We start from the raw sequence: 23,138 nt of genomic DNA, 5'->3' as shown, positions 1-23,138 counted from the left end.
CCCGGCTGCCCGCGCGGGGGTCCAGCCGCCTCCCGGAGCCACCCCCCGCGTCCCCCAGCCCGCGCCGCCCTGCGCGGCCGGCTGGCCTCCTCACCTATCAGATTTCCTGTGCGCATCGCCGCGCGCTCCTCCCACCTCCTAAATGCGGAGCGGAGCGGGGCGGAAAACCATCCTCGGCCTGGACCCGGCGCCTCCGGGGACCGGCCGCGCGCCCCCTGCGTCCGCGGGCCGGGGTGCGGCTCTGAGCCCGCGGCGGCTTCCAGTCCGACTGGGCCTGCCGGGGCTGCCCCGCGCACGGTAAGGCCCGGGGCTGGGGCGCGGGGCGCGGGGAGCGCTGGCCGGGAGCGCTGGGCCGGGTCCTGCGGCGCGCGGGGGCGTGGGTGCCGGGCGCCGGGGACCGCGGCGCGGCCGCGCACTGCAGGCGTGCTCTTCTGTTTTCCTTCGTTCCTTTTAAATGAAGGGAAAGAAAATTCTTACAGACTAAATGTCATCAAACTTGGTGTGAAAACAGATTCATTTATGAAGTCTTATCGCTACTCACGCCACGCACCCAGGAAGTTGTGTTCCTGGGTGGGCACGGTGCGGACGCGAGACTTAGGGAATCAGTACTGGATGGAAACATCACGCAATTAGAAAGAATAGCGTAATCTTAAACAACAACAACAAAACAAACTCTGAAGCACCCTGCGGCAGGCAGCTTCTGCATCGTGGGGGTTGTGGAGGGGGCTGCTAGGCAGAATGGTGAGAAAGACAGCTTTGCATTAAGCGATGACACCAGGGGTTTTGACTTTGGGAGGACCAGAAGGGAGTCTGTAGGTCATTGCTAAATACAGTGAGGTACCTTAAGATTCAGTAATGAACATTATTTTAAAAACAATATCTGTACCAGGTGTGTGTGTGTGCGCCTATGTGTGTGCATGTGCAAGTGTGCTCTCACACATACCGCACTGTAGTTTTCCTTCGTGGTTTTGTTTCATTTTTTGTTTAGGTTTCTGACTTTTGAGGGATAAATACAGCTTCCAAATGATAGCAACTGAATCTGCAGTAATCAGATGTTGGAAAATTATTTTTCACTCGTCCTTTATGTTAGCATAACAAACTTAAGTCTTTGTTATGAGTGGCCACCTATTGTAAATGTTAACATTACTTCTCATCTCCGCATCTTCCTCATTTACTATTTTTGTCTTTTTCAAAGAGATGGAGATGGAGGAGGAGTAGAATTTAATGAAGACACAGATCTGGGGAAGTGTCATGTTTCGTTGGGTGCCTAGGGTGGGCAGTGGCTGCTGTTGAGAGTATTTTACAGATGTAGGAAGTCCTTAGAGGGGCATTTGTGGGTAAATGCATGCTGATTCTGCCCATCTTTACATGTACCTTTTGTGGTGTTTCCTCTTTAAAACAGGTGCGTGTAATATGCAAATTTGGTTTCAAAGAGAGAATTGTACATCTTTTAAGGAGTGATTGCATATGTGTTAAGTCTTGTTTCCTATCTCCTTTCATTTTTTTCTTCTCTTTTAAAGTCAGTTCGTCTTAAATAATTTCTTTGTTAGGCAAATTTAATAATAATAAAAATCTGACGTGTTCAGGAAGGAGCTCAGTGTGAGGCCCATGGACGTTACCTCCCGGAAATGCAAATCGGAAAGAGATGTTTCACTGTGCTGTTACCTCAGAGGACTGACAAGGACAAGGTGGTCTTTGCAAAGGTTCTTCCAGACAGGGGCATCCCTTCTTTTGTAGGATTTCTAAGTAGGTACCTTGAATGAACAAGGGCCACCTTTGATAGTCGGTTTTATGAAAATCTGCATACTTCGCCATGGCCAAACTTCTCCACATGGATGGTAACCTTCATCCATTCAGCAGAGGATACCAGGGTGTAGCCCTCCCTCCTCTGTCCCTGGACAGCTACAGATTGAGGCCAGTTCAGCCGGCTCCCAGAAGAGTTTCAGAGTCTCCATCTTCTCCTTCCTGGGCATGGAACTGAGCCCAGTACTGGCGTCCGAGGGGATGCTCCCCCATACATACTTGTCCATTGAACTGGGTGTCTGATCAGATTTCTGCTTGGTTTTCTGCCAGGCCTAGAGCCTGATCCTGAATCCTGGTTGAAAAGCTGCCTGGGCTTTATCAACCTCTCTCCCCAGGTGACCTGGATGCTGATGAGGATGGAGTCCCTCCTTGGACCTGACAGACGTCTACCTCCTTGACTATAACATCCTTGTTCCTGGGCCCCACCCAAGCTTCATGGCCCTGGGTAAACCCAGGTTTGCAGCCTGTGTTCATTTTTCTTCTGTTGACCCTTCTCCTTCTACTCCTTACCTTCCTCTGCCACCCCTTCCTGCTCCCAGGTAAGTCCTTGGACTTGGTGAGGGCTCCCCTATTCCTTGTTAATTCCAGTTTCTTCTCTTTTGCCTTGGCCTGAGGATAGGGTTCCGTCAAGCTTTGTGGCTGACCTCTTCTGAGTTTTGACAACACTGCTTTGCCTGTGGAAGGAGGGAGTTAACTGACCCTGTGTCAGGTGAAGGGGTGCGTAAGAAGATTTATAGAGATTTTGAGAACTAACATGGCCTTCAGTTGAAAACCAGAATTAGGAGCTCTGAGTATTGTGCAGGTGTAGTGAGATTCATTTGAAAAACAAATCAACCGGAATTTTTATCTCTAATTTTGAACATCATCCCCACATCCTCAATAGAAGACATCAGAGCCAGAAGTTGTTTGGGACCAAGTTGGGTAAATAAAGTGGCTAATCACTCATTCACCCTTTGAATAAATATTCTTGCAGAGATAAATAGCTCAGGCTCTGCAGCCAGATGCCTGGGTCCAAATTCCAGCTTTGACAGGTACTTGTTATATGACCTTGGGCAGATTACTTAATTTCCTTATGCCTCAGTGTCGTTAATTAAAATTGAAGAGAATAATAGTACTTATTTCATAGGGGTGGTTGTGAGGAGTACATGGTTCTGTATGTAATAAAGAACAATAGAACAGTGCCAGATATATACATGCTATGTAAGTTATAGCTATTGTTGTTATTATGACTTCCTATTGTGTGCCACGCACTTTACCATGCTGAGTAATAATTGTTTTGGATCAAGAATGAGGTATGGAAAGAAGGAAACAAAACTAGTTGTTTCTTATTGAATTTTTAAAAATAATATGATTTGAAAAGTTATTCCCAAAAAGTTGTGGAAAAAATATTATGAGCAACAGCAGAATTATTTTAATAAGATGACTAACAAACATCAGGGGAACAATATTTAGTTTGTTATTTAAATTTTGGTCCCTGTCTTTTTTTGTTTAAGCTGTAGATACAGGCGGGAGCATTGCTTGAGCCCAAAAGTTCGAGACCAGTCTGGACAATGTAACAAGACCCTGTCTCTGAAAATAAAAGAGCTCTGATTCTTTATAATTATTGGAAACCATTCCTCAGTGTTCCTATTCACATTTGCAATGCTCTGTCTTTTTTTCTTACTGTTTCTAATTTATTCATTTTTCCATAGAGGTGTTTTGGTGATCACTGTGCTTCCTAAACTCTGCAAGTTCCCTTTTTAATCTCATTCCATCTCTTTGTCATCGCTTGTGGCCCTGTTTTGTTGATTTCCTGTTCTTAGTTTCTTGTAGCAACAAATCATTTACTGTGAAAACTTGTAATCCACTGCTGGGAGTGTACTTTCTTCCAGATTCTGGCTTCTTCACTTGTCTTTTGCACATTTGCTTTTGTTTCATTTCCTCCTTCCTTTCTGTAGTATTTATGCCTATTTGCTCTGACATCTCTTTATTTGTCAAGCATATTTAACAAGGGCAGGTTGAGCTGAACCTTTAGATAACATTTTTTGATTGTCCTAGATTGCTTCTCTCCTATGCGAACATTGTTTCCTTCCCAGAGCTTCCTTTGGTGTCCTGGAGATGTGGTTTATCAGCTTTTCTGTGGCCTGAGGATATGAAGTCATAGAAGCAGTGGGAATGATGGATAATCATGATTGGTGGATTTAGTCTCTATTCATTTAGATTAAATTTATTAAAATTTATACTTTTATTAAAAGTTGCTCTCAGGATACACTCAGGTTTTGGATTGCCCCCAAATTCAGGGTGTAACTTGGAGGCATTACATTTTTTATTTTTCAAATTTTGAAGTATTTCAAACATACAGAAGTGAAATAATAATAGAAAAAGCATGTGTGAGTCCACATCCCAGCTCTATTGAGTCCTAACACTTGGCCATACTTGCTTAGATTTAGAAGACAATATGAAAGCATCATTGAAGCTCCCTCTGTCCCTTCCCTAGTTCTCTCCATCTCCTTTCATTCCTTCGCACTATCTTGAATTATTACTGTCTTTTCCATGTGTGTTTCCATATCACTTCTATGTATAAATCTGTGATTAATTATGGTATTGAGTTCAATATTTCAAGCTCTCTAAAATGGTTTCATACGGTCCTACTGCAGCTCTTTTTGATTCATTGTTTTCAACATTTATCCATGTTGAGACATAACTTGTATTAGTTCATTTTCACACTGCTATAAAGAACTTCCAGAGACTGGGTAATTTATAAAGGAAAGAGGTTTAATTGATTCACAGTTCTACATGGCTGGGGAGGCCTCAGGAAACTTACAATCATGGCGGAAGGGGAGGCAGGCACATCTTACGTGGCCTGAGAGAGCAAGTGAGAGAGCATGTGAGAGTGTGGGAAAAACTACCATTTATAAAACCATCAGATCTTGTGAGAATTCACTCACTGTCAGGAGAACAGCATGGGGGAACTTCCCTTTAATCCAATCACTTCCCTCCCTCGACACTTGAGGATTACAATTGGAGATGAGATTTGGGTGGGGACAGAGAGCTAAACCAAATCATAGCTGTAGTTCAAGCTTGTCCAACCTGCAGCCCAGACGGCTTTGAATGTGGCCCAACACAAATTCATAAAGTTTTAAAAAACATTGTGAGATTTCTTTTAAAGCTCATCAGCTATCGTTAGTGTTAGTGTAGTTTATGTGTGGCCCAAGACAATTCTTCTTCTAATGTGGCCCAGAGAAACCAGAAGATTGGGCACCTCTGCAGGTATAGTTCATTCATTTTCATTGCTATATACAATGTTAGGCTGAGGTGGGAGAATTTCTTGAGCCCAAGAGTTTGATACCAGCCTGGGCAACATAGCGAATCCTCATCTCTATAAAAAAAATGAAAAATAAAAAATTAGCCAAACGTGGTGGCGTGCACCTGTAGTCCTAGCTACTTGGGAGGCTGAGATGGGAGGATTGTTTGGGCCCAGGAGTTTGGGGATGCAGTGAGCCATGATCACTCCACTGCACTCCAGCATGGGCAACAGAGCAAGACCTTGTCTCTTAAAAAAAATTATGTTGTAGGATTGTATACAATTGGCTCAGCTATTGTTTTGTTAATGTATGTTTAGATGATTTTCATTTTTCATATAAAAATGCTATAATAAACATTCTTGTATGTATCTCCTTTTCATACATGTTAGAGTGTACTTTAGAGCACATACCTAGAAAAGACACATCAGGTGATAAAGCATCTTTCCTGGATACTGAAGAATGTTTTCCAAGGGATTTGTACCAATTTATGCTCCTACATACTGTAACTCTAACTCAGTTCCTGTTTCTCCACACCTTCCCCAACCCTTGGAATTATTGGATTTTAAAATTTTTGTTGTTGTCATGAGTATGAAATAGAATCTCAGTGTTTTAAGGCGCATTTTCCTGATTCTAGTAAAACTAATCATCCTTTCGTATATTATGTATCTCAGCCATTTGGAGTTCCTCTTCTGTGAATGGCCTGTTCATGTCTTTTGATCATTTTTCATCTGGAATGACTTTTTCTTATAGATCTATAGAAGTTCATTTAGAAATTCTAGATCCTTCATTTTAGTAATATACATTGCAAATATCTACTCCTAGTCTGTGGCTTGTATTTTTACATTTTATTGAACAATAGGTTTTCATTTTTAATTTGGTGAAATTTACCAAGTTTTTTTTTTTTATGGTTTGTGCTTTCTCTTAAGAGGAAGTTTTTCATCTTATGAAATTCTTCCCCACTCTAAGCCTTTATAAGATTGTCTCATATACTGTATTTTTTCCTAAAAGTCTTCAAGTTTTGCTTTTCACACTTAGGTTTTTAATCCTCCTTGGATTTATTTTTGATATGTTGTGAGTTAGGGATTCAAATTTGATTTTTTCAAATGAATAGTCAGTAGTCCTAGGTTGTTAACTCAATACTCCTTTTTCTGGTGATTTGTAATACCATTTCTGTCATACTTTTGTAGATCTATTTTGAGGCTATTTATTCTATTTTATGATCTGCTTGGGCTGCCATAATGAGATACCATAGACTGGATGGCTAAACAGCGTAAAATTATTTTCTCACAGTTCTGGAGGCTGGAATTCTGAGATCAAAGTGCCAACCTGACCAGGTTCTGATGAAGACCCTCTTCAGGAATGCAGGTACATCCTAAAAATTCTGTCTGTGCGGGCAGATCACGAGGTCAGGAGATCGAGACCATCCTGGCTGACACGGTGAAACCCCGTCTCTACTAAAAAATACAAAAAACTAGCCGGGCGAGGTGGCGGGCGCCTGTAGTCCCAGCTACTGGGGAGGCTGAGGCAGGAGAATGGCGTAAACCCGGGAGGCGGAGCTTGCAGTGAGCCGAGATCTGGCCACTGCACTCCCGCCTGGGCGGCAGAGTGAGACTCCGTCTCAAAAAAAAAAAAAAAAAAAAAAAAAAAAAAAATTCTGTCTGTGTCCTTACATGCGGAATGAGATTCCTTTCTTTTTCTTATGAGGCCACTGACCCTATTGAATTAGGATTCCACCCTATGACCTCATTTAACCTTAATTAATTCCTAAAAGCTTTGTCTCCAAATACAGTCACATTGGGGTTAGAGCTTGAACAGACAGGAACTTCGGGTGGACACAGTTCAGTCCATAGCATTGGTCTATACATCACAAGTATCTTATTGATGTAATAAGTTTTTATATATACTAGATCAAGTTAGGTCAAGTTTTCCCATCTTGTTTTACTTTTTAATGTATTTAGCTATTTTTGGCCTTTTAGTCTACGTACGAATCTTAGGTTCAGTTGTCAAGTGCGGTCCCAAAATTTGTAGGTTTATTTTTGAGATCTCTGTTCTGTTTTGTCATGATGTATTTTGTTTGTTTCTGCCAAAACACCACATGTTTTAATTGCTCTGACTTTATGTCTTGCTCTGGGAAGGTAAGTTACCACTTTGTTCTTTTCAGCCATTCTTTTTCTTTTTTTTTTCTTTCCTTCCTTCCTTCCTTCCTTCCTTCCTTCCTTCCTTCCTTCCTTCCTTCCTTCCTTCCTTCCTTCCTTCCTTCCTTTCTTTCTTTNCTTCCTTCCTTCCTTCCTTCCTTCCTTCCTTCCTTCCTTCCTTCCTTTCTTTCTTTCTTTCTTTCTTTCTCCTTCCTTCCTTCCTTCCTTCCTTCCTTCCTTCCTTCCTTCCTTCCTTCCTTCCTTCCTTCCTTCCTTTCTGTCTCTCTCTCTCTCTCTCTCTTTCTGACAGAGTCTTGCTCTGTCGCCCAGGCTGGAGTGCAGTGGTGTGATTTCAGCTCTCTGCAACCTCCACCTGCCAGGTTCAAGCAGTTCTCGTGCCTCAGCCTTCCAAGTAGCTGGGATTACAGGCGTGTGCCACCATGCCCAGCTAATTTTTGTATTTTTTGGTGGAGATGGGATTTCACTATGTTGGCCGGGCCGGTCTTGAACTCCTGACTTCAAGTGATCCTCCTCCTTCAGCCCTCCAGAGTACTGGGATTACAGGCGTGAGCCACCGTGCCCGGCCATAATATTCTTAATCTTCAGACCTTGTTTGAATTTTTCCAGTTTTCCTGTAATGTCCTTTTTCCGGTCCAGGATCCCAGCCAGAATCCCGTATTGCATTGGGTTTTCATGTCGCTTTATTCATGTTCAATCTGTAATAGTTCCTCAGTCTTCTCTTTTGTAAACTTGACATTTCAGAAGAGTTCAGAGTGGTTATTTGTAGAGTACTCCTCAATTTGGAGTTGCCTGGTATTTTCTTATATGCAGATTGAAGTTATGCATTTTTAGTAGTAATACCACGGAAATTTGATAAATGTGATATGTTCTCTATTGGTTCTGATAGTTTACATGTAGATTCTCTTGAATGTTTTCTGTAGATAATTGTATTAGATATTTTGGTTATTTGTGTCTTTCTAGCACATGGGAGGATGTTGGTTCTTCCACCTCTTGGAGTTAGGCACAACATGTGACTTTTCCTGGCCAATGAAAAGGGAGCTAAAGGGATGTGTGCTGAGACATTGGATTGCAGGTGCATGATTTCCCAGCTCTCTTTGCTCTGCTTGTGTAAGCACATATTGATATGAGCATGCCATTAGATCAAAATAGCATATAATAATAAACCAACCTTTATATTCTTGCCTTCAAGAGTAGCCTGAATCAGCAATGGATTTTGCTTATGTGAAAAAAAACTTGCAGTGTTAAGACCCCGAGATTTTGGGGTTGTTTGTGGTAGCATAACCTAGCCTATGTGGTCTGACATAATAATCAGATTGTCTATAAACAGGAATAGCTTAGTTTCTTCTCTTTCATTTCTTATATACATCTTTTCTGGTCTTATTCCAATTGCTGGGACCTCAAGGGCAAAGTTTAAGAAAGCAGTGACAGGTTAGGTACAATGGCTCATGCCTGTAGTCCCAACATTTTGGGAGACCAAAGCAGGAGGATTGCTTGAGGCCAGGAGTTCAAGACTAGCCTGGGCAACATAGTGAGACCCCTTCTCTAAGAAAAAAAAGTGATAATGGACATCCTTGTCTTGACCTTCACCTTAATGGGAATGCTTGTAAGTTTCACTATCAAGTGTGTTTATTTAGGTATTTGATGGATGCCCTTTGCCAGATTAAGAAAGGTCTCTTTTTTTATTATGAATTGGTGCTGAATTTTATTGATTCTTTTTTGATGTAGCTTTTGAAATAATCATGTACTTTTTCTTTAATTTACTGGTGTAGTTTATTAATACATTTCTTGTGCTTTATTTAGGAACTTTCCATTTGTATTCAAAAGAGATACTGTTCATAATTTTCTTTTCGTTTACTCTCCTTATCTGAAGTTGTGTATTTTTTCTGTGTCTCTTGGAAATGGCTTGTACAAAAAGGGATTTTTTTTTGTGGTTGTTTCTTTAAAATTTGGTAAAGCTCACCTCTAAATCTTTCCGGGTTGTTGCATTTTAGAGTGGAGGCAGTGGGCTTTTGATGACACATTCATTGTTTATTTAGGTTCTGTTTCCTTTTGCTTATTCAGGTTCTATTGCCTTTTCAGTGAACTGTGTTAATTCATTATTTGCTGAAAAATTATTTCAAAGTTTTGAAATTTATTGGCATAAAATTTTTCATAGTATTTTCTTATGATTTAAAATTTTAAAAATTTCTCTGTTGCAGACCTTTTTGACTTTAAATATGATTTATTTCTGTCCCTTTTTTTCTTGTTAAATCCTGGTAAAGTTTTAGTTACTTTATTAGTTTTTCTGAAAGAAACAGTTTTTGAGTATGTAGATAATTTCTTTGGTTGTTTTATTCTGTGTATCAATGACTTGATAGTTATATCCTCGTCTTTTTCTTTTTCTTACCTTTCAAATGTTTATTGTTATTTTTTTCCAGCTTCTTGAAGTATGTGCTTAATGTATTCTACATATTTTTTTTTTTTGACCTATAACTTTATTCCTAAATACTTTTTAGTTGCTGTCCACAGGACATATATTGGTCTTTCATTGTTATTTGGTTTAAAATATCTATTATGATTTCTTCTTTAAGCCATAAGTTTTTTTGAGGCTTACCTTTGAAAGTTTCAAAACATATATTTTTCTCCAGTATGTTTTTATTGTTGATTTTTAATTCCCCTAAGTGGTATGTGTGCAATTGAAAAGAATGTTTACTTTCTGTTTCTGTATGTGTTTAATAAATGAAGTTTATTAATTTTCATTGTCAAATCAGTATTACTAATTTTTGTTCTTTTGGTTACACATTTCTCAAAGAAATCCATAAAAATACAATTTATTCTTAGAATACTGTCAGTTTTTTGTTATATGTTTTGAGGCCATGTTGTTGAAGCTTACAAGTTTCTAAAGATCCATATTGTGCTATCTATATTATAATAATATGTGGTAAATTGCTATGTAGTGTTGATACTTTTGGCTTGAATTCTTTTTGCCTTACATAGCTCTACTAGGGTTGGTTTCTTTTTCTTCCCCTAACTAATTGCAAGTATCTTTCCGGCCTATCGTTGTACCTTTACTTTGGGTGTGTCATTTGAACTCACATATAGCTAGATTTTTTCCAACCTGATTATTGTGTTTCTAAACAAGTGAACTTAATCCATTTATAATATACATAATTTCTGAGGCCTTTGGCTTTAATTCTTTTATCTCATATGTATTTTATCTTTAATACCTTTTTTGTTTAGTTCTCTTTTCTTCATTTTTTTATCTCCTGTTGGATTGATACAGTTTTCTATATTCCCATTTTACTTCTTTTGCTGATTTGCAGACTGTAGACTGTATATATATTTTCAATGATTATATTTAATCTTGAATCATGTATTTTAACATTTTTGGTTATATATATAAACATTTTTGGTATTCCTGTTATTTTCTCTATCATGACAAGGACTTAAGCACAATTTAACTAACCACCTTGTTCCCTTATTTTGTAACTATTCCTTAGTTCGAACTTGTAAATTTCCTTTTCTTTTCTTTTCCTTTCCTTTCTTTTCTTTTCTTTCTTTCTCTCTCTCTCTCTCTCTCTCTGTCTTTTCCACCCATCCCTCCCCCCTTCCTCCTTTCCTCCCTTCCTTTCTCTCTTTCTCTTTTCTTGGGTGATTTCCTATATTTTTGGATTTTTAAAACATGAAAATGTAGTTATTTTTATGGGCATAAATTAGTTAAATTTAATGATATGTTTGATCAATTTCAGTGCTCATTTTTGTGTCCTGTGTCCCTTGACATACACCTGAGTTTATGCAACTTCTTGCTGAACTACATTCATGAATGATCCTATTATTGAGGCTACATTAGTGATAAGCTTTCTTACTATTTCTGTGTTTGAAAACATTTTAGTTATGGCTTTACTTTTGTGTATTAGTTTAACTGGGTATAAAATTTTAGATGGGCAGTTACTTCCAGCATTTTGATATCTTCTGGCTTACATATATTATTGGTCATGGAAAATGGCTATCAGCTTAATTGTGACTGTTTTGTTGATAATTTGCCTTTCTCCACATTAGCTTTTAGGACTTTCTCATTTTCGACGTTCTGTAGACCACTATGATGTGGAAGATAGGAGTTTCTCTTTATTTATCATGGTGAGTACCTCGAGTCCAGTTTTGATTTGAGGTCTCATAGTTTCAATTCTGGAAAATTCTCAGCTGATATGTCTTCACATGTTTTTTCCTCTGCTTTTCCTCCATTCCTTTCTTCAGGAACCCTTATCAGAGGAAGCCAACGCTCTTCCTGTATCTGCCACATCTCCTTTGTCTGTCCAGTAAGTCCTGGTTGTTACTGGAGACAGTCATCTCTGGGGAAGGAGCGTGATTCTGTCAGTCACAGCCTTCCTTCTGTCTGTGAAAAGTGGAATGGCAAGTCTGAAGGTTTTTTTCTCGTTTGTCTCCAGAGGATCATTTCTCTAAAGTCTCCTCTTCACCACCTCTGTTTACCTTTCTCCAATCTGGGAAGGGAAACTATTAGTGAAACTTTCATGAATTTCAGTTCCTCACCCCTTTTCTGCATTCGCTCCCCCATAAAAGATACATGTAAAATTCTGGTGTTTTCAGTGTTTTTTCCCTGGCCACCACTTTCAAGGACTATTCTAAAAGTTGTGTCCCTTTGTTTGGGTGCTGCTTTATATTTTTGGCCAATTTGAACTTACTTTTTTCGTGTCAGTGTGGGCAAAGTAGAGAAACAAATGCCTCTAGGCCCTACTACACATTTGAGCAGTAATAGTTGTGAATATTGTTCAACTCATCAGCAGTTGCTCAGAGTGGGTGTTCAATGACTCGGTTTTGTAGGGAGTCTGGCACAATGCCCAGGTGTCTGGAAGCTTTGAAGAGAAACAGGTGCCTATTATAATTGGACATAAATGAAGGAATTGAGGAATTTGAATGAGGCAGATGGTGGCGTGCTGGTTTCACCGAGGTGGAGGTGCTGGTGGAAGGATGGTGGTGGACATTCCACAGACACAGCCTGCCGTGAATGCTGCAACAGCGAACTCTCAAAGGTTTGCTGGAGAATCCATAAATAACTGAATTTGGAATTTTCAGAACTTGGCTTCTTCAAGGCTAAAAATGTGCAAATTACCTCTTTGCTAGTTGTTAGCTAATCAGTTTACCTAAAAAAAAAATGTGCGAAGAAAATGACCTCCTTCAAAGCCATAGTTTTTTGGTTTTTTTTTTTCTCTCCATCCTCACTCTCTTGAAAATCCCATTTGTGCTTCTACTCTGAGACTCAGTTTACTAACTGACTCCCTCCCAGGCAGAAAATCATTTGCATGAAGGATAAGTAAACTACATGGAAAATGAGGATTTTTCTCTGCGTTCTTCTTTGATGGCTGGCTCTCCACTCCACATTGCAGACTATGGTGTAACACTTATGTCCAGTATTACACGCACACCTTTTCAGTTTCCTGTTTTGGTGACTTTTAATACATGCCACTTACACATGACTAAAGGAAGCTCTTTCATTGATGTCTGTAGCCACCTACGGCACAAAAAGCCAGGTGGCTTGTGCATACTATTCATACATCAGGTAGAGGGAGGAGGTTTTCCAGGCTAATGAAACATGATGATGCCAAATGGTTAGTGAAGAGTGATGGAGTTAGAAAGCAGTTTTCGTGTGCGATCAGTCGTTCTGATTCACAGAGCCTGATGGCTCTACCCCGCCTGCTGACCACCTCGGTTGACCCGGCTGCAACCCCAGTCGGTCCTTTTATTTATCTGATTTCCTTATGAGTCCATGGGGTGTGTTCCTCACAAGCTTGACTTCTTTTCGCCTAACCGAGCTGCACTAGGCTTGCTCACTTTGCTTTGCCTTTACCCCCTCCCAACTACGTGCAGGCATTTGCAGCAACTTATTTGTTTCAAATAAATTTGGGTAATCTTGCCTGTGAGTCTCCTTTTTGAGATTTCATTCTGCATATTAATTTTGGAAGATTTCCAAAAAGTCCTCAGTAAAGAAATCTGTTTTCATTTGGTTTAACCCAGTGGCTTCCCAGTTTGCAGTCCTACCTTCCTCTCACCCCGGCGGGGACACACATAGGGACGCCTGATGTCTGAAGGAGCACGGTTAGGGAAACTCTGCCTCCACCTACGGAGAGAACGCCATGTTCCCTCTAGCCCTCGTCTTGGCTTCCCTTCAAGCCCTTGAATTTTTTCTTTCTTTTATTCATAGTTTTTTTTGGGTATAATCAATATTATACATGTCATTTGTGAAGTTTACAATTCAGTGAACCCCTAACTCTTTTAAAATTGTGGTAAAATAGACATAATTTAAATGTACCATTTTAATGACAGTTTTGTGGCATTTTGTCCATACACAGTATTGTGCGACCTTCACCACTGTCTAGCCCCAGGGTATTTCATTACCCCAGAGGAAACCTTGTACCCGTTATCAGTCATTTCTCCTCCCTACCCCCAGCCCCTGGGAACCCCCATTCTATTTCCTACTTCTATGGATTTTGCTAGTCTGGGTAGCTCATGTAAGTGAAACCATACAGTATTTGTCCTATTGTGTCTGATGTATTTCATGTAGCATGCCTTCAAGGTTCATCCATGTTGGAGCATGTGACAGAATTTCCTTGCTTTTTAGGTCAGAATAGTATTTCACCGTGTGTATATATGACGTTTTGTTTGTCTATTCATCTACCAATGAACACTTGGCTTGCTTTCACCTTTTGACAATTGTGAATAATGCCACTATAAATGTGGGTGTACAAATATTTGAGTCTCTGCTTTCACTTCCTTTTGGCATATGCATGGGAGTGGAATTGCTGGATTATAAAGTAATTCTGTTTTAAGTTTTTTTTTTAAGAACTGTGATATAATTTTCCACACTGGCTGCACCATTTTATATTCCTGCCTGCAGTGCACAGGGGTTCCAGATTTTCCAGATTTCCTTGCCAACATTTGTTATTATTATTATTTTTAATTGCTATCCTGGTAGGTGTGAAGTGCTGTCTCATTGTGACTAAGATTTGCATTTCCCGGTGGTTGGTGATGTTGAGCATCTTTTCATGTGCTTATTGGACATCTGTATATCTTCTTTGTAGAGATGTCTATTCAAGTCCTTTGCCCCTTTTTAAACTGGCATTTTTGTTTTTTGTTGTTGACAGACTCCTAATTCTTAACAGATATGATGCTCTCACTGTGATGAACTTGACTTCTGAGAAGATACTGGCTGCATTCATTTCTCTTCTGCTTTCCTAGGCCCATCATGATTCTCCAGCAGTCATCATTTCTTACATTCCTAGCTTGTCCTGTTCTCAGGCTGGACCTAAGAGTTCATTCCCCCCCATCTCTTCCCACGTTCCATATCATGGACTTTCTTCTTTTCAGCTGTTGGTACTGTGGAGGGGGGGATTTTATTGAAGTCAACTGCCATGATCACCTTCCTTTTCCTTCCTAAAGGAGTGTCATCTGCTTTCTGCTTTTAGCCACAGTAGCTTGGCTGAAGTTGCATTTTGGAAGTTCAAGGCTTCTGGCTCCCAGATTTCCTGTAGAATTGACACTGGTGACTGCCCTTCGTTCTTGAGGCTCCTTTGGTCTCTGGGACACTTCCCTGTGATGCCATAAAGGGGAACAAGCAGGAGGGTTTATGGTGCAGACTTTGGGGTGCATCACCTGGCTTCAGATGCTGTCTTTGCCCATGAACTCACTCTTGGTCCCAGGCTGGTAAAGTCACCTGTGGGATTTCTCCTTAGTGAAAGAGGACATTAGCACCTACTTTGCAGCTGGTGGTGAGGATTCGTTGGGAAATCACATGAAAAGTACTTAGAACAGTGACTGGCAAAGAGGAAGTGTTAACAAGGTTAGCCACTGTTGGGGCATTAAGCTGGTTTTGCCCGTGTGTTCAGTCGATCCCTTTTCACCTCCATTTCCCCTCAACCTTTTGTTTTCTAAATTCTGTTCTTTGCTCTTCATTGTTCTGTTCCTGGACAATATCCCAGTCTTGCCATTTTAATGTTCCTCTTTACACAGGAGATTCCTACCAACTCTCTACCTTTTATTTATTCATTTATTACTTATGTATGTTTGTTTATTTAAGATGTAAGAAAGCATAGGGTACAGAGGTGCTAGGATGTCTAAATGCTAGAAGATGATACATCTTCTTAGCGACTTGCAGGTGGTCTCTTGGACTTTAAATGGACTGTAAAATAAGTGACTTACAAGCACCACTTTGAAATACTAAACATTTTCATTTTAAACCAACATTACTGGTATTATAACTATATGTGCTTCTGCACATCAGTGTAATTGTACACAGATTTAAGAGGAAGTGATAGGCCATTTATACTAGTTACAAAACAATAAAACCAGGAATTAACACTAAGTTTAATAAAGATAATTTATAATTCTAACCACTTAGAAATAAGAAAATTAACTATGAGGTCAAAGGAGAAATTACATGTGCAATAACAGATTATTTATAAAACAAAACTAATGAGAACACTAGACATGATAGATGAAGACTTTAAAATCCTTATTATAAATACGTTAAGCAGACAAAGACTTTAAAATTGTTATTATAAAATACATTAAGTAAATTAGGGGAAATGATGAACCAAATGGGTGAAAAGATGGAGAAATGAACATAAACATGTAATCTCTTTTTAAAGTTCATATAAACTTATGGGTTACACATGCAATTTGGTTATATGCATAGATTGTGTAGTGGTCTGGTCAGGGCTCTTAGAGTGGGTATCCATCGCCCGAATAACACGTATCTTACCCGTTAATTTCTCATCCACCCCCTCACCCGTCCGAGTCTTTGTTGTCTCTCGTTTCACTCTCTACATCCATGTGCACATGTTTTAGCACCCACTTAGGGATGCTCTCTCAACATTTTAGTGGGAGGATTCTTGTAGCACAAAATGGTGCCTAAGGATGTATTTCCTGGGGGACGTTTCCACCCTTGTCACATCACTCCACATCAGCTGCCACTGGCTCATACACAACCATGTCAGAGATGGAAGAATTTCACCTTTCACCAGTTTCTGTGAAATACATTGCTTTGAAGATGAAATCACAAATGTCACCCTCTACAGGGGACCTAATGGGACCATGTCAAGGGATTACATCTTGAGCAGATGTAAGTCTTTAGAATGGTCTAAATTATGACCTGAGTGCTTACTAGTCCCTGGATTCTATGAAGTACTTGTCTGATTTTCACAAAATCTTCAGGAAGTAGTTAGTAGTATTCTTTCATTTTATTTTTTCATTCTTATTTTTAGAGAAAATCAAGTCTTAAGAGGTTAACTATGGCCAAAGTCTTGTAACTAAAAAGTGGTTGACTTGAGATTCCACCCAGTTCCCTTGGATTCCACATGTAGAACTCTTAACATCCTTTTTTCTTTTTCTTTTTTTTTTTTTTGAGACGGAGACTTACTCTGCTGCTCAGGTTGGAGTACAGTGGTATGTGATCTTGGCTCACTGCAACCTCCGCCTCCTGGGTTCAAGCGATTCTCCTGCTTCAGCCTCCCAAGTAGCTGGGTCTACAGGCCCCCGCCACCCCACCCGGCTAATTTTCGTATTTTTAGTAGAGATGAAGTTTTACCATGTTGGTCAGACTGGTCTCGAACTGCTGACCTCAAGTGATCCGGCTGCCTCGGCCTTCCAAAGTGCTGGAATTACAGGTGTGAGCCACCGCACCCAGCCTTAACATCTTGATTATATTCTATACGTGCCATTTCACATTGTCTATTTCTCATTTTTCTTGTTCTTTTTTCTTTTCTATACTGATTAGATACACTGGAGCTTAATCCATTTTAGAGTGTGAGTGCGTATTTATCAGTAATATTATGTTTTAATATTTGAATTAATTCAATCCTGCTTTTTAATTTTATTATTCCTGCTAGTTTCTTAAAACTTTTTATAACTTTCTGTAACTTTTTAGAATTTGTTTTCTAAATTCTTTGAGAGCTTAGTCTTTTTCTTTCTTTCATAATGAACATGCTTAAGTCTAAAGCTGCCTCTGAAAGCAACTTTGAATGCATTAAAGGAATCATGTCTAGTGTTCTCATTAGTTTTGTTTTCTAAATAATCTGTTATTGCACGTGTCATTTCTCCTTTGACCTCATAGTTAATTTTCTTTATTTTTAAGTGGTTGGAATTTTAAAATGATCTTTATAAAACTTACTGTTAATTCCTGGTTTTATTGTTTTGTGACTAGTATAAGTGGGCTATCATTTTTCTCTTAAGTCTGTGTACAGTTACACTGATGTACAGAAGCACATATAATACCAGTAATGCTGGTTTAAAATGAAAATGTTTAGTATTTGAAAGTGGTACTTATAAGTCACTTATTTTAGTATCAGCTTGAATTTTTTCCAACTGATTTTGAACATTTAAATAGAATATATATTCTCAATAAAAATTATAGAGCAAATGACTAGTTTTGGTTTTTGTGGGAAAACGGTCCCAGCGTATTCTGTAATAACCAACACTCAAAGCTAGATACCTGTGAAAAAACTGACGTGTTTTAAATGGAACAGGAGACCTCTCTGACAAACCCATCAATGTTAGCAATCTTAATTAACAGTCTTAATGAGCTTTAAAAAAGTGTCATATTTTAGCTGTGAATCACTTCACATTAAACTCTGTGATTTTCCTGCCAGAGTTATCTTTAGTAAACACTATGTATTGGCAGCCAGATTTGGAGTGAAGTGAATGTGAGTGAAGCTGGAAGCAGATTCTGCAGGAAACCCAAATGTTGGAGGGGGTTTTCTGAGCGTCGGAGTCTTAGGTCTCTCAATACCTCCTTTGACACTGCTGGCCACACTGTTCCACCACGCCCATTACAGCGACTCACTCGGAACTGCTTGGGAATCAGTGACTTGGGTGAGTGCAGTCTCTCTTTCACATATTGCTGGCTTCCTCCATCAACCCATATAGCATCTGTGCTGCGTTTATGCTTTCAAGTGAGAAACAGTGAAATACACAAGGGGATGGCTTGCACTTGACTCCAGGATGGTGTTTGCATGTCAGTGTTTTCTTTCATGTTAAATTGAGTGGGGCTAAACTCATTTGGTTTCAGCGAAGGTAGTTTCCGTGCATTCACTTCGAGCCGGGATTGCCGAGAGTGGTGACCAGAAGAGAGAAGGCCATGGGGAGGTAAGGTGAGGCAGGAATACTAGAGGGTGGGGCAGGGCTCAGCTCAGTGGCGATGTTTCCTCGGCAGCCTTCAGGCCTTTCATCCCATCATTTCTCTCCTCTGATAAGTGTCTCTGCTTTAAGAGTGTTTGCCAGACAGAAATAAAAATCGATTGGGGGAAAATTATATGCAAAAAACCATTTTCCTTTCAAAATATTCCTAGAGAAGAGAGGAAGCACACACGGACATAATGCCATCTAATGTTGCTATTACTGCATTTGCTGCTTAGCAAAGTACATAGAAGGCACATTGCAAATATTCAGGTATTAGCTGTGTTGAGAAATTGTTTTCATTTAGTAAATGTATTAGTTTGCCGGGGCTGGCATAGCAAAGTAGCACAAACTGAAAGCCTTAAATAACAAAAATTTACGGTCTCACAGTTCTGGAGGCTGAAGTCGGAAATGAAGGTCTCAGCAGGGTGAGTTCTTCTGAGGGCGCCGAAGGAGAATCTGTTAGGTGCGTCTCTCCTGGTTTCTGCTGGTTAATGGCAATATTTGATGTTCTGTGGCTTGTGGAAGCATCTCCCTCATCTCCACCTTCATCTTTACTTGGTGTTCTCTGTGTATGACTGTCTGTGTCCAAATTTCCCCTAATTGTAAGGACAGCAGGGATATTGTATTAGCGGCCCACCCTACTTCAGTATGACCCTCTCTTAATGAATTATCTCTGCGAAGATCCTGTTTCCAAATAAGGTCACATTCTGAGGTAATTGGGGTTAGGACTTCAGCACATGAATTTTAGGGGAACGTAAATCAACCCATAACAGTGAAGATTTATTAACTCACTTTAGGAAGCTGATATTTATTTAGGAAGTAAATGTTTATTGAGCATCCATGATGTGACATGCATGAGGTATTGAGATTTAAACAGATAGGCTTAAATATTTTCCTGTATCCAAGTCACTTTCAGTAAAGAAGTAGAGAGACATAACTTAATAACTAGAATACGACGGAGCTATATGAAGGCATTTATGAGGAATAGGGTTGGTACTGAGAAAGGGGATGCTGGTGAAGCCTGCTTTTTAGGGGAGATGTCAGGGAAATGTCACTGAGGGGCTACATTTGGGCTGCATATCAAAGCATTAAGAGGAGCTCCAGGGCAGTCTGGACAGAAAGCACGGCGTGGAGATCTGACATGAAAGGGTGTGTTCGCAGGACTTTAAGCCATCTTATACGGGAGAGTGGTGTCTACTGGGAGGTGATGGATTGTCACTGTGAAGTTTCAAGTGTTGGAGTGAAACTACTGGACTTGTGGTTTTGAGAAGTTCTACCTGACAGCCTGGTGGCTGGCATGGAGCTGGGCTGTCAGGTACCTCTTATTTTCCATGTCCATCCTGTTCTATTCTACTAGTAACTGTGTGTCTTTTCCAGCATTTCCCAAGTCTTCCCTTACCCTTCACAGTAATCTGCAAAAGGAACAAGCTGGTAAAAGCACTTTTGGGAGACTGGGGAAAGGAATATGAATATTCCTATGCTAACTATTTTCTGGCCCCAAGTAGGCTATTGGTGACCTTTGGTATGTTCAGATAAGCAGTGGGAGTGGAGGCCAGAGTACAGTGGGTTGAGGATTAATTACTTGGTGGACGAGGCGGTACGAGTGGTGAGTACAGGCTCTTTGTGGCAGAAGCTTGATTTGGAAGGGAAAGAAAATAAGAGGCTGACTAGGAGATGCCGGGTAATTGAGGTAAGGTCTGTTGAATGTTTTTTGGGGGTGAAATTTTGTTTTGTGTTAATAGAGTAGAAATTTACAAAGGAAATGGCCCTCATTTTAACAGAAAAATCAATACCATTTGCATCCCTCATTATTAATATGCATTGGAACTTCATCCATTGGACCTGGTGAAGAAGGCAGTCACCGTCTCACCAGGCTGGAAGCCTGGATGTTGGAATGTGGACATTTCCTACTAGAGTGGCTTGAAAGTCCCCTTCGACCATTCTGGTGGTAGGGATGGGGGTGTGAAAGTGGGTGCTCCTTGAGAGGAAGGAATGAGCCAAGAGGGATGGAGCCCGGGGATGCAGGGAGAAAGTGGCCTTTGTTTTATGGTTATGCAGTCTATCCAGCTTATACATTTCAGATGATTGATTCAACAAACCTTTGTATATCTCTTCCTACTTCTTTCCCACTGAGCTAGGTAGGTCCTGGGGTTCCTGTGAGTCCTGGGGCTGTAGTCAGGCAGTTGCAATATCTCATCATTCTCATGCTAAGTTTTTCCTGACCTGAACATTTCCACTGGAAAATGATGATTGCACTCTTCTAATAGAAGGCTAAGCGATTTAGATCTAGGAGCAAGGAAATAGTGGCTGTGGTTCCTCTAGAAGGGGAAGAGGATGTAGACAGGTTATTTTTTGTAATGACATTCATTTTCCTTGGTTCTTTGCTTATGTGACACCTGGATGTACAAGATGGTTAACAGAATATTGCTATGGAGGCACTTTTTGACAAGTTCTGAACTACCATCTGGGTGAGAGTATTTGTTACCGGCACAATACTTATACATGAATGGCCACTGTGAAATTGGTTTCTAAGGGGCGATGTTATAATTTGCTTTCTTAAGTGCATTGACTACAAAGACATCTCCTAAACTCTTTGTAAACTTACCAGAAGCCCTTGCATACCCATGGATGAAGCCAGAGCTTTTCAGTGGCTCAGGTTTCTCCTTCTAACAGTGCTTGAAATTCCTTCCCAGAGAATGAAGCTTTTAATTCTAGAACCAGTGTTCAGATTGTGCAAAGGCATGGATTTAAGGTAACAGCTATTAACATTGGCAAGGTTCTTTCTATTGTGCAAATTGCTTTCACATATATTTGGTATATTTTGCCCTCCAGACAGTCCTTGGCTTCATTATTGTGTAACTTGTTTTCTGTTTGAAGAAATGGAGGCTTAGCAGTTTAAGAAAGCTGATTAAAGTCAAATGGCAAGGATGGGATATGTGATGGAGCTCTAAGCACTGGGTGTCGGCCTCTGTAATATTTGTGCATGACTGACTACACAGCTCTCCTTCTGAGTCAGTGACTTTTAAGCTCTTTGGAACCACAGTAAATTCCTTTTACCTGATGACTCAGTACACACATATGACCCACCAAACAGTAGTTGCCTTGACCATTCCCCAGGCCTTCTAATATTTTATTCTACCCAATTCTGTTTTCTTTTCAATGTCTGATCTTATTAAATTGACTTGGTGATGCAGTAATGGGTCATGATGCAGAATTTGAAAAAAATTACACTCAATTCCTTCCCTAAGAAGTAGAGGAAGGTCAGAAACGGAGGATGGTGGGAAAGGAATGGGGTGTGTGTTTTTCCACTGTGGTGTGGGAGGGAAATGGCCTCTTGCAGTCCACTTGTGAGAACTGCTCCCATGTTCCGATCCGACTTCAGAGGTGGGAAAACGTTGGGAGCTGGTGAGGTGGGTGGGGAACATCACTGTCTGCCACACCTCTCGTTTCTTGCATTCAGTCCACTTTTGTGGCCATTGTTGTTGTGCTGGTTGGCTCTGCCCAATTCTTCCTTCTGGTTGCTAACTCTCTTCATATGTCTACTGTTTTACCGGGGGCTGCTCACATCTGTAAATGACGCTCTAGGTTGTACAGTCTTGGAGGTTCAAGTGGAGTCTTTTGGCAGCTGTGCAGGCCAGCGTTTGCATCCCTGCAGGGGCTGCAGGGGGCCTTAACCCTCCCCCGTCAGTGCCTGGTTCTCTGATCCTGGCCGAGCATCTTGGTCTCAAAGTGTTGCCCAAAGTCTAGACTTGGAAATCTGCTTCAGGCCAGGCCAGGTGATCTTGAACCTGAAAAACAGAAGTCATGACGTTTGCTCTGTATCTATCAGAAAAACAACTCGAAGCACATTCCCTGTTCATGTAGGGGCAGTAAAATCTTCCCATTTTCCCAGAGACGATGCGTTATGGCAGGCCAGAGGAAGCTCTGTAATCACCCTTGAGAGGAAAACGGCAGGCATAAGAAAGCATTCATCACCTCAAGGTAGAAATCACCCACTTTTTATAAGAATGTCCCACTGTGAAATCAGAATGTTCTACCATGCCATCTGCAACGAAACTGAAGGCTCCCCAAAGCCCACAGTCCAAAAGACATGATAGTGTAAGATAAATGGCAATGATTGCAATTAACAATGGCAGTCTCTCAAGAGTGGGCCTGCCTGCGGGACCTGTGTTGATATTTGGATTTGGATTTTTGCTTGTTTGTAGATTTTGGGGGTCATCTTTTGTTAGGGTTGGGAGGTAGCTGTGTGTGGTGAAATCCATGGATTTTTTCCCACAACTAGAGGAAATAGCAGGTTGAGGGCAAGATGTGCCACGGAGAGTGAAGATGTGTGAGTCAAGAGATGATCTTGTGGAGGGATGGCTGCTTCTGAGAATCTCTTCTGCCATATTAACAAATCACGGATGCATTTGAGTTTCCTGTGTGGACATCCCTGGTTTGTTATTGTGTCTGTACTACTTTCTGAATAGAGATCATCTTCCATGCTCTTTTTTTGTTTTTTTTTTTTGAGATGGAGTTTTGCTTTTGTTGTCTAGGCTGGAGTGCAATGGTACGATCTCCACTCACTGCAACTTCTGCCTCCTGGATTCAAGCAATCCTCCTGCCTCAGCCTCCCAAGTAGCTGGGATTACAAGCATGCGCCACCACGCCCAGCTAATTTTGTATTTTTTTAGTAGAGGCAGGGTTTCACCATGTTGGTCAGGCTGGTCTTGAACTCCTGACCTCAAGT

General features: G+C 40.5%; 1 protein-coding gene across 3 annotated transcripts in view; it reads left to right on the top strand.

The window, feature by feature from the left end:
- B3GALT5 (beta-1,3-galactosyltransferase 5) overlaps nt 1-23,138 on the top strand; it is a 95,683-nt gene that overhangs the window by 51,247 nt on the left and 21,298 nt on the right. For 2 of the 3 annotated variants that reach the window (XM_025380167.1, XM_025380170.1), the window contains exon 1: nt 170-297. The exons of the other annotated variant lie outside the window; for it this stretch is intronic. The gene's annotated coding sequence lies outside the window, so the exon portion shown is untranslated. Of the gene's footprint in view, nt 1-169; nt 298-23,138 lie in introns of those variants that run through there. 3 annotated transcript variants of the gene reach the window in all.

Source organism: Theropithecus gelada, chromosome 3, assembly GCF_003255815.1.
Source record: "Theropithecus gelada isolate Dixy chromosome 3, Tgel_1.0, whole genome shotgun sequence".
NCBI lineage: Eukaryota > Metazoa > Chordata > Mammalia > Primates > Cercopithecidae > Theropithecus > Theropithecus gelada.
This window is presented reverse-complemented; position numbering and strand designations above follow the sequence as displayed.